Here is a 14,573-nt window from a genome sequence, read left to right on the forward strand (position 1 = left end):
CAGCTCTACAGTTGGAACATACAGTGCACCTTTAAAGTATGGCAAACCTTTTTTGATTTCTCTCCCTTGGCCTTCTTTGGACCACTTCAGCATTCCTTCGAATGTTAAGTTTTCTTGAATTTCTTTGGTTAAATTTTCATACAATATGGCAGATATGAACTTCTCTTGTGGAATAATCAATTCTTTTTCTGGAGGCTCTTTAACTGCACCGGTATCAATTCGAGATAGAGCATCTGCCTTCCCATTTACTTTTCCTGGTCTGAAAGTGATAACAAAATCAAAGTCTGCAAAATATAGGGACCAACGCAGTTGTCTAGCTGTTAGAGTTCAAGCTGATTTTAAAAACTGTAAATTTCGGTGGTCCGTGTAAACGGTCACTTTATGCTTAGCTCCCAAAATGTAATGCCTCCACTCACGAAAAGTTTCTTTGACTGCCAATAGCTCCTTATCCGCAATTGAATAATTTATCTCTGGTGGTGTTAATTTTCGAGAGAAATAGGCCACTGGATGTAATTGACCTGTATCTTTATGACGCTGAGAAAGGATACCTCCTATGGCAACATCTGAAGCATCTGCCTCCATATAATATGGCTCATCTGGATTGGGGTGGAGCAAGATTGGAGCTGAGACGAAGGAATTCTTCAAAAAATTCAAAGCATTTTCAGCTTCTTTTGTCCACTCAAACTTCACTCCTTTCTTCAACAATCGAGTAATGGGTGTAACTGTTTGAGAAAAATTGGATATGAATCTTCGATAAAAATTTGCGAACCCCAAGAAACTCTGGATCTCTTTGACATTGCAAGGAGAAGGCCAATGTTGCACTGTCTTTATCTTGGCAGGATCCATACTAACTCCTTCTGGTGACAAAATGAATCCTAAGAACTCAACTCGTTCCACATGAAATGCACACTTCTCCAATTTTACATAGAGATGGTTTTCTTGAAACCTTGTGAGGATGGATCGAACATGGGAAATGTGCTCCTGTAGATTGTCGGAAAAGATTAAAATGTCATCTCTATAAACCACGGTAATCCGGTCGAGGAATTCTAGTAATATATCATTAACGAAATGCTGGAAGGCAGCGGGAGCATTGCATAACCCATAAGGCATCACTTGATATTCAAATAATCCATATCGAGTCTGAAAAGCGGTTTTCCATTCATCCCCTGAAGCCACTCGAATCAAATGATATGCTCCTCACAGGTCCAATTTGGTGTAGATTCTAGCATTCTTTACTTGATCTAATAAAACTGACACTAAAGGCAGTGGGTATCGATTCTTGATGGTAACCTGATTGAGGGCTCGATAATCAATGCAAGCTCGAAGACTCCCATCCTTCTTTGGAATGAAAAATAGTGGGGATGACACTGGAGATTCAGAAGGACGAATAAAACCATTAGCAAGATATTGATCCAAATACTCCTTTAAATGTTGATTCTCTGCTTCGGTCAATGTGTATATTCTGCTACATGGCAATATCGCACCTGGCTCCAGTTCAATTTTGCAGTCGTAGGGTCAATGTGGTGGCAATTTCTCAGCCTCCTTTTCATCAAAAACGGCGACTAAATCCTCATATTCTTTTGGGATTTCTGCTGTCTTTAGTGCACAGATCATTGAAGAGTGTGATGATAAACAGGCCGCTTGGGACTTGGTGGACACTTCCACTCCATCATGAAAGCAATTCTCTTTGCAGTAAGAGGAATTCATCTTGATCGTTCTTTTGCTCCAATCAATTTGTGGATTATGTTCTGTAAGCCAGGGCAGACCCAAAATGAGTTGAAATTGTGGAGCATCTATCAAATTAAAGATTATCTGCTCCTGATGTCCACCAAAACCTTGCATCTGAATTGGTTCGGTCTCATGGGAAATGGGTCCTGAAGAAAGATTGGTTCCATCCACAACTCTTACTACTTCCAAAGTAGATTTCTTGATAAATCGAATACCCATTTTACGAGCGTATTTAATATCACAGAAGTTGCCCATAGCTCCAGAGTCTATCATAACTGAGATCCCTTGAATTTCCTTCTCAAGGGTCTGAACTGATACTGTTTGTACCAAATGTGGCGCTGCGGTTTGTAAGGTATTCGCCCCTCGTTGATCTAAAGGAGTTGTCTTGGGTTCTGCTTTCATCAGGGCAACTCCCTCTACTGATGAAGCTGGCCTTTTCCCGACTGAAGAGCTTTGGGTTTCTTGGGGCAGTTTTTAACAAAATGCCCAGATGCACCGCAATATAAACATAGTTGATTCACTCTTCTTTTCTCTTTTTCTTCCTTTGATAAAGGACCTCGGATGGAACCAATTTGCATTGGTTCTTCTATCGTTATCCCTTCTCCGGCTCTCGTATGATCATTTCTTACACGATCAATTCTCAGGGGAAATGGTCGATACTCTCTTCTCTTTTCTGCTCTTCGTTCAGTTAACCGGTGGTCAATCTGTAACACAAGATCAATTAACTCCGAAATTTCGGTGGGTCTATTTGGAACTTGTGCTAAGGCGTCTTTCAATTCATCTCTCAGTCCACGATAAAATATGGCGGCTCTTTTTGACTCCGGCCAGGCAGTCTCTACAATGAGTTTATTGAAATGAGCCAGATAGGCTACTAGATCTTTATTACCTTGCCTGATTTCGAGTAGTTCATTGTCAGTGGCTTGAGCTGCAGTTCGCCGATCAAATATTCTTAAGAACTCTTCCTTGAAATTTTGGAAATTATATAAAATAGGATCATTTCTGGAAATTATTGGCATGGACCATGCGGCCGCATCTCCTGTCAGATAAGACAATATAAATGCCACTTTGGACTGGTCTTCGGAAAAAATGACTGGTCTACATAAAAAATGCAATGAGCATTGGGTCAGAAAAATCTGCACCTTATTTGGATCCCCACTGAAGCGCTCGGGTTGAGCCAAAGGAATAATAGGGGAAACCGCATGAATTACTTGAGTGGATATACCTGCAGACTGTGAAGGGCTAGGTATTTGTGAAAACACAGATTCATTTGATTTAGCGGTGTTCCCTAACTCATTTATTCGCTGTTTTATTTGGACTGTTTCTTCTATGGTGTTATTTAATTGTTTCTGTAACCCTTCCAAAACGGTGGCTAATGCTTTTATATCGATTCCTTCTGCCATTCTGCTCAGGAGGAAATCTGTTTTTTCCCTAAAATTAGGGTGATGGCACTTCAATCCGTCAGGATACTTCAATTCGATTTCCTCAGAAGCAGAAGATAACTCCTCAGTCCCGACCCGAGCTACTCACAACGAATATTAATCCTTCGTGCTGAGTACCCCAGAGGGGGAAAGGGGAATGGGATGGTAGAGAGACTGCCACAGAGATGATGAACACCAGTACTCAGTCTGCCTCTTCACATCTAAGATTGGATACAGCACCTGCCAGAGTCACAGTCGCAATTACTAGGGACATACAACATCAGTTTTTCACTTTCTACTCTCAACACTTAATTCTCTTTAATTCTATTATTTCTTCACTCACCCTGAGTTCTCTGTAGCCTTGCTTCTCTCTATAAATGATAGCTCTTCTTAACAAAATGCTTATTACTGATTCTGGAAGAACTTCTCAACCTTTGTTAGAGATTGGTTTTATGTTGCTATATATATATATATATATATAGTTGGTGATAATGCGTTCTTCAAATCAGCTGATGTTATTTAATTTCTCCTGTCTTATTGTGACTTCTGTCAATACTTGTATTTGTAAATGCTTGTTTATTTAAGTTCGTTTCTCCTTTCTTACTTCTACATTTGTTGATAACTTGTATTTGTAAATGCTTGTTTATTACAGTTAGTTTCTCCTTCCTTACTTCGTCATCTGTCGATAACTTGTAGTTATGAATGCTTGTTTATTTAAGTTCGTTTCTCTTTTAAACTCTATTTTGGTTTATTACCATTGAATTTTTAAATGCTTATTTGTTAACAGTTCGTTTCTCCTTTAAACTTGGCCTTTGTTTATAACCTTGACATTTGTAGATACTTGCTCTTTTAAAGTTCGTTTTTTCTTTGACTTTAATATCTTAAACAAGAACCTTGTAAACATAAGGTTAATTCATACATTAACTCTGTAGCCTTGCCGACTTCCACGGGAATGGTCTACTATCAAACTCTTCGAATAAACCTTGACAATATTTATCTGTTTTCTGTAATATAATCTTCAAATGTAATTTTACCTCACAGGAGTTTCTGTTCTGAAGCGCGCTCTCTCTCCACACAGCTGATTCCTGTTAGACCTCAGTTGAAGTGCAAGGCTTCCAGCTGGAGAGCTCGTAACCTAGCAACCAACCGATTGCAAGACTAGAACTGTAACTAACCTTCAGGACTCACAGCGGCCATCTTGGATCTTCTCTTCTTGATTCTTCCTTTGAAATAAGCGCAAGATTACTCTGCAAACCTTCTTCCAGTTTGGGCTTTGCTGTCTCCACTGAGGATATCTCTTTGCTTTTCTCATGCACTTTTTTGATTTGACTTGGCAAGTTTGTGTGGTCATGACAGGATCACACAGGCCTCATTTTCTGCATTCCTTCCCAAGGTACTTGATGCCATCATCTCCCTCACACCCCGCCACATCAGCTTCCCCAACACACAGCTGAAGCAGCAGGAGACCAAACAGGGGTTCTATCAAATTCATGGCTTCCCGCACATGCTTGGTGCCATTGGCTGCACACATGTTTGGATAGTGCCACCTGCTGCAACCGAGCACCTATACCGCAACGGGAAGCACACACACTCCATCAATGTGCAGGCCACTGTTGATCACAGTGGATTGTTCACCAACATCATGGCAAAGTATCCTGGGAGTATACATGATTCATTCATCTTCCGCCATAGCACCATCAACCAGAACTTACAGGATGGACGATATGGCAATGGCCTACTTGTTGGTAAGTACAGAAACCTAGTAATTTACACACAGCACAGCAACCCTGTAGGACACCCAACACATACACCACTACATCGACACATGGCCAGGAAGACACTGAGGTGTGACACTGATAGTCATGTTCGATATCCTGACCCAATGGGATACACACCTATTGATGAATGACAGATGCAAATAACAAGAGATGCCACTCTAGAGCCACACAGGACCAATTTAAAACCACACAGTGACAATGACATGGCCTTAACTGGCAGTACAACTTGGAAGATGAACCTTTAAAAATCACATCAATAACACTCAATCCCACACCCTTCCAAGCAATACGTCCTGTGTAAGGGGTTTGTAATGTGTGTTGCTGCAGGTCAAACACCATGAGACACATAGCATGATGACGCTGACTCTAATGAAGGTGACATGGAATTATTGAGGCAGTACCAACATCTCACATCACTCCGGGGGTGACATTGCCAGCTAGCAATAAGGAAGTGGACTGTGCTATGAAAACATGTGGATATGACACTAATGCAAAGTACACACTGCTACATATACAGATTGAGACAATTTCCCACATACATAACAGATGTCCAGGCAGATGGACCATCAGACACTAAAACTTTCACCCCCACAACCAAGTTAGCCAGCACACCTGGAGCAAGTTCAGTAGTGTAGGTACATGTTTGCACATGAGCCAACTCGGTGAGGGCACAAAAATAGGTTGGAATAGAGCTTGTCACTCATGGGATGACTGTGCATTGTCAATTGTGAACACTTCAGTACTGCCAACTTATGGAGATGTGTTGTGCATTGTCACCTAGCCAAATCAAAGGGCCTCACTATTGCATTTCACCTGCAATTGTATATGTCGAATTAGATGGGATGTTCAGCCCATATAGTGCAACCATGTTACCACCACAGTGGAATTGAATGTGTGTGTGGAAGTATCATGTAACCTCCAGTGAAGGCCCACAGACACTTCTTTCACATTACATAACGCATGGGAGATTCACACTGAACTGCAAGTTTCTAAATATACCACTGATGTCATGTCAATCAGCCAAACACCAATTTTGATAGTTAAACAAGCCAATGCAGAAATAACATCACAGAAGCCTAGGATCCCACACAATACCACAAACACAGATGAGTCACAGATGACACAAGATAACAACTGCCATGGAAAGTGACAATCACGGTGCAACCAACAACAAAATACTCACCCTTGTTTCTCTTTCGGCTGATCAGGGATACGGGATCCAGCCATGGATCATGACCCCAATTGCCAACCCAAGCACTGCAGCAGAGCATGCCTATAATGAGGCACATCGTAGGACACGCACCATAGTTGAGAGGACTTTTGCATCCTGAAGTCCAGATTCAGGTGCTGGACATCACCGGAGGCAGCCTCCTATATTCCCCTGAACTGGTCTGCAAGATCATTTTGACCTGTGCCATCCTGCACAACATATGTGTGAGGAGGAACATTCCCCTCTATGAACCGGCTCAACAAATGCCTCAAGAAGAGGAAGAGGAGGATGCTGTCTATGAAAATGAGGGGGAACATCCAAACACAGTTGCAGGATTGCGTCGGAGACAACACATCATACAAAACTTCTTCTAACTATAGTCACCATCACCACTTTGTTATCATATGTAAATAAACACCTCACTTCATCACTCAATCATGCTCTGGGTAATTATTTATGCATCACATGATCTCTAGGAATCATAATCAGAGTTTTGCCTCATGAAGCATTGCAGAAAAACAAATTTGCATACTGAAAAAGCCACATCACATTTGATGGGTATGAATGTACAGCAAACATCACACACAATGTTAATGACAAATATCCTGTCTGTTTCACATTTGAAGGGCAATATCAGAGAACCACAGCTACGAGACACACACATGTTGGCAACATGGTCCATTGCAGCATTGACACACAACTAAGACACCATCAATGATAAGGTAAAAAAGTGCTTCATACATGAGGCAGTGGATGTGCAATTGCATTGGTAACAGGAATGTATGACCATACCCTTGACAGCAGTAAGTGTGACATCAGCTATCTCTGCAAGGAGCATGTGTGACAAGAAGTGCATCAAACATGAAAATGGATAGCACAAGTGCCCCAGGTATGATAAGCATTGCTCACAAGACATGCCCTGTGCAGTCCATCCCAGGTAATAAGTACTGCCACTGCCATGTTTAAAGTCTTTGCCCACCCTTGTTTAGGACGCCCTGTAAATGGACTATCTGTACCCTGAGAATCTTCATCTACACATACCCAGACTCCCATTCTGACTACTGTGTGCTTCCCTCTTCAGTATGGCATGCCATAGTCATAGTTTATCAGTCTGCATAGACTTCAGGTCCGATAATGTACTGCCTGGTAGTCGGTAGGTCCATTAATCAGCTGTCCATTGCTTCCCATGTGAAAGGTCCAGCTGGCCCTTTGAACTTGATTCTCAACTCCAGGACTTGTGAGAGACAGAAGGTTCACACACCTGTGAGCACTTCCATGCAGACCAGCCATTTCAACCTGCCCTGCCCTTGGTGCTGCCTGGAACTGCTCAGAGTCTGCCATTTTCTGATTCTCCTTGTTGTGCATTGGCGTACAAATCACTTGTGTACCAGAGCCCTTGGAGGATTGTGTAACGTTGCAGACCACAGTACAAACTGTTTTTAGTTCCAGCAGTGTTGTTCCTGCTTATCCCAGTCAGAGTTTGCTCACTGTGTATTTGCCTTCTTCATGTTTGTTCCTGACAGAGCCTGCATCCTGTTACCAGACTGGTTCCAGTCTTTGCGTTAAACATAAAGATTCCCTGTGGCTACAATTGTCTCATAGTTGCTTTCCATGCCCTCTGTTTCCTCCTGGGGTATTGTGTCTGGTAGGTCTACGATGAATCCTCAAATGTATAGTATAGTTTAATCAGTTCACTTATCGTATTCTGTTCTGGGACATGTATTTGAATGGCCTAATACAGCCCCCATCCCTTGTCTGGTTTTGCATGTATTCATTAGTGCCAAACAATGACAGTGTGCTATGGCTGTATGCATGGATTCGGTACGGTGCCTACAGCTCAACAAACAAGGTTTGCTTATGTGTATGTAAGGACAAAACATTTATGTGCCCTGACAGTCCACACAGATTCACTTCTGGCGCCACCTTTTGATGGGGCTTGCGTGGTGACTAGCTGTGAGATTAATCAGCACAGAGGCACTGATGTTCCCTGTTGCAGTGGGAATGTTAGAGCCCAACCTGTGTACAAATGTTGTGATGAAAGCTGCCTGTTTCCTATTACTGATCCATAAAGTTTTTGAGCACACCAAGGTTGCTCTGTCGTCAGCCTTATAAAAGTTCTGCAGTGCCATAGCTGGACTATCCCCCTGTGTGTCGTTAGTTGATCTTTGGCTTTAGGTCAACTCCGATTTGAAGGATACTCTGTTAATTCAGGGATTGGCTCCACAGACTCATGACTAGACCTGCACGTAACTGTGACAACATGGAGGCCAATACTGACACAGGGTACACATGGCCATACACTTGAACTGGACACCTTTGTGAAATGAACCACTGGAAATATGTGAACACATGCAGCACGGTCTGCTGGTCTTCCACAGCCACTGGAGAAACATAGGTCATTTACATGACTCAAACTGTGGGGTACAGAACAATTTTAGGATTGGATTTGAGACTCTGTGTCACAAACACTATACTCACCTAGCATGTTCAAATGATGGACTCATGGGTAGTATACACACAAGTGACCATGAAGTGGTATTCAACATTTCATTAAATGTGATGGGTTACATATCTGACATAGCCATTATCAACCGTCCTCTATCTATCCTGTGTATAGTTCCTCATGGGAAATGTTTTGTCCCTAAAGTCAAGGAAGTACTCAATGAATGGCATCTGATAGTTATACACAATTATAACACATTCATTCATGCACATTACGCCAACATTTTCTCGTGACGTTCCCACAGAGGCGCAACAACAACTTGAAGAGCCAATTCACAGACATAAACACATAGGCCATGAGTCTATTTGTTTAGTTGCGTAGCCTTGCTATCCTCTATTGATGCAACACCTGCTCAAATTAGAAAATACACATTTTATTCCAAAGGTTTGTGTTGCTGTTGCGTCAGTTAAGAGAGCTAATCCGGCACAACAAACTGAGTATTATGGTCCACAGTAGTATGGTCTGCCACATGTGACCAAACACTAGAACACACACTGCAGGTCATACCATCCTATCTTTGTATAGTTATAGGCTGCATGCATGTAAAAAAAATAAAAAATCACACGAACACAGTTTAAGACAGATTTTTTTATGCAAACACGCCAAAAAGACGCATATGCATCAAAATATAACGTATATGCGTTAAAAAATTACGCTCACACCCATAATACATCAATTGGCCCCTAGCGTTAATTCCAACACCGCACCCCAGGAAATCGGTTATCCATTAAAAATGTATTGATCCTTGAATGCGGGGGAATTTTCATGCATATGCGTAAAAAAATATTGACGCAAACCCCGTAAGCGTCATAAAATTACACGCAATATAAAAAAAGACGCGCAATTGAGACAGGAAGTGATGTAATAGGATATCCTGTTTACAGAAATGGCACAGTGGGTGTACTTTCACTTTCACTTTGCAGTCTGTGATTATTCTAGACTGTGTGGTTGTGTATTGAGTTGTCTCTGTGAATATTGTGCTTTTGTCTCCTGTGTGCTATTGCTATTGTATTCTGTTGTTTTGTAAGTGTCTGTGTTAATCTGTGTAAGTGTTTTTTTGTTATTTTTGGTGATTAGATTTATCTTTGTACTGTTGGGAGTGTGTTTGTGGGTATTGTTAGTTAGGGTATTGTTGGGCTGTTTGTGGGTTAGTTAAGTTTCCTTTTCATACCTCCTTCTCCTGTTTTTCCCTCTTTACCCTTTCCTATCCTATTTTGTTTGAGATGTTGGGAAGGCCACGTCTGGAGAGAATGGGTGAGGAGGAGCTAGGGGCTTTTGTGTGGCTGGTGTGCCACTTCTTCTCCCTGATGTTGGAGGCTGGGGGCCGGGTGATACAGGGGTATCACACGGAGGCAAGGAGGCTCAGGTGGGCAAAGGTGCTGTTCCACCGAAGAAGAATCTTCAACAGCTAGCACAACGACCACCAACTGAAACATCGCTGGGCTGACCTGGTGGCCCGAGAGCAGGACCTGGTGCACTACCAAGGTGTGGTGATTGGTGGCCCTGTTGGTGAGTGCAAATTTGACTAATGTGTACAGTACAATGCCAGACTGACAGTAGCAGATTTTGTGACATGCTGCATGCAATGTTTGTGGGCATGTGGAATGCAAGTTGAATAAGCTGTGGCCCTGATTTATAATAATTTTGCAACACATTACCGTCATTTGTTGACGCTAAAGCTGCACAAACTTACAAAAGGCAACTTTATCTAGTAAATTAGTGCTGCTTTGGTGTCAAGAGGTGATGGTAATGCAGCACAAACAAATTAATGATTCAGGGCCTGTGAGTGTACCAGGAATGGGATGTATTTCACATGCTAATACAAGGAACCAATGTAGTCCCCAGTTATTTTAAACTATGTCTGAACAGTATTCATGGCCATACGTACAAAGCTCTTCCTAACCTCTGCTAATATCTTAGGCAGATATTTCTACTTTGTTTGTGCAGCATTTGCATTATTTCTGGATGCCAAAGTATAGCACACTTGCTACAATCACATTTTTGGTGCTAATTTTCATAGCTGTAGCGTAAACAAATGAAGCAAATACAACTAAAAAAAAAGACACATCTGACCCTAAGTTAATTGTTTCTGTGTGTTTACCTCTGGACAGATAATCTTTCACATGGTCAAACCCAAATGTGCCCGGATGCTACCAGAATGCAGTAGCACAAAACAAGTTCATCTCGTGGCTTTTCGGAGTAGCCGTTTAAATCCTATCATTGTGTAGCATGGCCCAACAACATTTTTGCCTTGGGCACAATTGCTGGTACAGAATTGGTGCAGTTACCATCTGTGTCACTTTATAGACAAACAATTTTGTAAAGTGAATGTCTCATCACGGGATCCCTGCTGTTTGTGAATGCATGGTTACAAACTATTTATTTGTATGATGTTGTGCAAGGGACCACTGACTGCTTCCATTATACAATTTAAGTGAAGAAATAGGTTGTTATTTTACTTTTGGTACTCCCCTGCTGATGTAGTGCAGCATATGTACAATATTAACTTTTCAGTATGCAGGCTATCACAGACATGGTGGTATGCTAAGATAGGCAGGCCAGCATTCCAGTGAGTGCCTCCGTTCCCAAGGTGCTTTCAAATAGAAACCTACCTCATCAAGATTGCAGAAGTAGGGCATTTGCTAACCCACGTTCTAATTAGCAGACAGTGTCAGTTTGGTTGTATTACCACAGATCGCCCAACTTGGCAATTCAAAGTTAATGACTGTGGCAAAGTGTGATTTACAATACCTGATATAGGTACACAGGGCCCAGAGTAACACATTTCAGGTGCAATGACTACACCTGTGCCCATGCATTCTATCAAGATGATCAAATTAGACACTGTCAGCATACATCTTTTTGTTGTTTTGAATCAGATAAATGGCCAATCCATGTTTAGCGTAACATTGTCATCAAGTAACACACATTGGCCCTCATTACAACTTTGACGGGCGGCGGAGGCCGCCCGCCAAAGTTGCGCCGCAGGAATACCGCACCGCGGTCTGAAGACCGCGGCCGGCATTCTGAGTTTCCCGCTGGGCAGGCGGGCGGCCGCCTTAAGGCCGCCCGCCAGCCCAGCGGGAAACAACCTTCCCACGAGGACGCCGGCTCGGAATCGAGCCGGCGGAGTGGGAAGGTGCGACGGGTGCTACTGCACCCGTCGCGTATTTCACTGTCTGCTATGCAGACAGTGAAATACAAGCGGGGCCCTCTTACGGGGGCCCCTGCAGTGCCCATGCCATTGGCATGGGCACTGCAGGGGCCCCCAGGGGCCCCGCGACACCCCCTACCGCCATCCTGTTCCTGGCGGGCGAACCGCCAGGAACAGGATGGCGGTAGGGGGTGTCAGAATCCCCAAGGCGGCGCAGCATGCTGCGCCGCCTTGGAGGATTCTGACGGGCAGCGGAAAACCGGCGGGAGACCGCCGGTTTTCCTGCACTGACCGCGGCCAAAGCGCCGCGGTCAGAATGCCCTAAGGGGCACCGCCAGGCTGTCGGCGGTGCTCCCGCCAACCGCGAGCCTGGCGGTCACAGACCGCCAGGCTCGTAATGAGGGCCATTATCCCTGCTGTCCCGTTGTCATAGGGGGCATGTACAGCTCTGGGTACACTGCCAATGAGGCATATGTAACCTACATACAACACTGGCACACATATAATGGACCATTGAAAGCACAATAATTCCTGAACACAAATCAACCCACATGAGCATCACACAGTAACTCATTTTCCCTTGATGCACAAGCCACAATACCTGAGTCCCTGGTATTGCAATGCACCAGGAATGTGGCACTGCATGTCTCACATAATAATAAATGATGAAATGGAGTACCCTCTAGAATTAATTAAGCACAAAATTGAGTAATCATGTTTGGCACCACATGATTGTTAGGGCCAGTGAATGTGTGCATATATGTGTCTATCACTCACTGGAGTGACAGTGTCAATGCATGTTTGCAGTACTATGTCTGTTGGTGTGTCTACATCCCTGATATGCAGCTCTCTCATATAAAATGTCACACACAGTAATTTGTTTTTCCAAGTTTTATACAGTGAGCAGACATTGAGCACATATCACCCTTCCATGTTTTACAGGTGTACCCGCCCCCTATACAATTTGTGCAGTGACTCGATTTGCGGACCCAGACGTATCCAGTAAGTGTTAATATGTTTGTCCTGTGTTGTGTTTGCAGCTGTTGTGTGATTGACTCCTGTGTGTTGGACTCATTGCAAGGTATGATGTGGTGGCACGTGAGCTGATATGTGACTTGACAGGAGGTAGACATTTTGTTCCATGTTAGAGTTAGACATTCTGCGGCTGAGAGTCATATATTGGGAGTCAAGTGCTGCGCTATAGGCATGGGCAAGTGAACTGGGTGATTTGTTGCTACATGTATGCCAATAATTATTTTGAAGGTGGCCAGTGTCATAATTTAGTCAGCAAGTCATACCCTGATTCACACAGACCAGTGATGCATAAGTTTTACACACAGATTTGAGCATCCCTGTTAAGTAATGAACATGTAGGACTGTATGGATGACTTTCCGGCAGCATCTAGCTCCACATGTTGTAATCCATTTATGTGGCACTTGAGTGAAATGTCGTAGGCGTGCATGCAGGTCAAGGCCAGATGGGTGCTTGCCTCAATGTGCTTGATTTTGGAAAGATGTCAGTAAGATCTGATGATGTTGACAATTGTCCGCTGTTGGAAAATGGGTTATTGGTAGGGCAGGTAGGTACCTACACCTAGCAACAAGCCACTAACTTCCACCTAGGTACAGTTAGGTCTCAGTAAATTAATCCCAGCTCAACCCTTGGTAGCTTGGCAATGAGCGTCAAGGCTTAACTTAGGAGACAAAGTGTAAAGCATTCAAATATCACAAAACAGTAATTAAATAAAACACAGGAAACAGTTTAAAAATCCAAAACCAATTTATAAAAATAGTTTATATTTTTATCTTTAAAATTACACAAAAACGATTAAAATCGGTTCAGGGGAACCGGAGATATGAATTTTTAAAGAATTATTACTTTTCTAGCGCTTAGAAACAAAAAGCGCCAATCGGGTCATCTGGTTGCACCTCGACCGGGGCAAAGTCAAACTTTCAGGCCGACCGCTATGGAGCCCTGCTCGACTACAGGTTGCGGGAGGCCTCGGTTAAAAAGTTACCTTCTGACTTAGTCTTTATTTTGAAGATTTTCTTTAGCGGGACGAACCTGCCAGTCGAATCCGACCTCCTGGAGCCCTTGTCCGGATACGGGATGCTGGATTCCTCGGTAGAGATTTTTACCTTCGGACTTAGTCGTTTTTTCGAGGTGAAAATCCTTCGACCGGGGTAAACCTGGATCTTGATCCGACGTCCATGGAGCCCTTCTCGGATACGATGGCTGAGAGGTCCCGGTCAACTTTTTACCTTCGGACTTAATCTCTTTTTCGGAGATTTTTCTTTACCGGGACGAACCACCAAATCAGGCCGGGTCGCGGTTGAGGCAAGCCGGCTAGAATTTCTGCGGCGGGTCGGTCCCTCTATGGAGCTTTTTTTTAAAAATTCTCAAATCTTCTCCAAACTTCTGGGGCTTCACCCAGATGTCCTTTTAAGGTTCTTTTGGGGTCCACAGCTCACCCCAAGGGTCCAGAAGTTCTGTGATGGTCCTTGGGGGGTGCGGACTTCAACTCCCAGAATGCACCTGGCGCAATCCTTTTTGGCCACTGGACAGTGGTCAGCTGGTCGCTTTCTTCAGGAGTTGGTGCAGGGTACTCTGGTTAGCAATTTTTCACCTGTAGCAAACAGGGAGTCCCTCCTTGAACCAGTTGAAGCCAGGCAAAGTCCTTCTTGTGGTGAAGCCCAAGTGTGCAGCTGGTGCAGTCCTTCTGAGTGCAGGTTCCAGGTGCAGGCCAGGGGTCCAGCAGGGCAGTCCTTCTTCTCCTTTAGT

This window comes from Pleurodeles waltl, chromosome 10, assembly GCF_031143425.1.
Source record: "Pleurodeles waltl isolate 20211129_DDA chromosome 10, aPleWal1.hap1.20221129, whole genome shotgun sequence".
NCBI classification, from domain to species: domain Eukaryota; kingdom Metazoa; phylum Chordata; class Amphibia; order Caudata; family Salamandridae; genus Pleurodeles; species Pleurodeles waltl.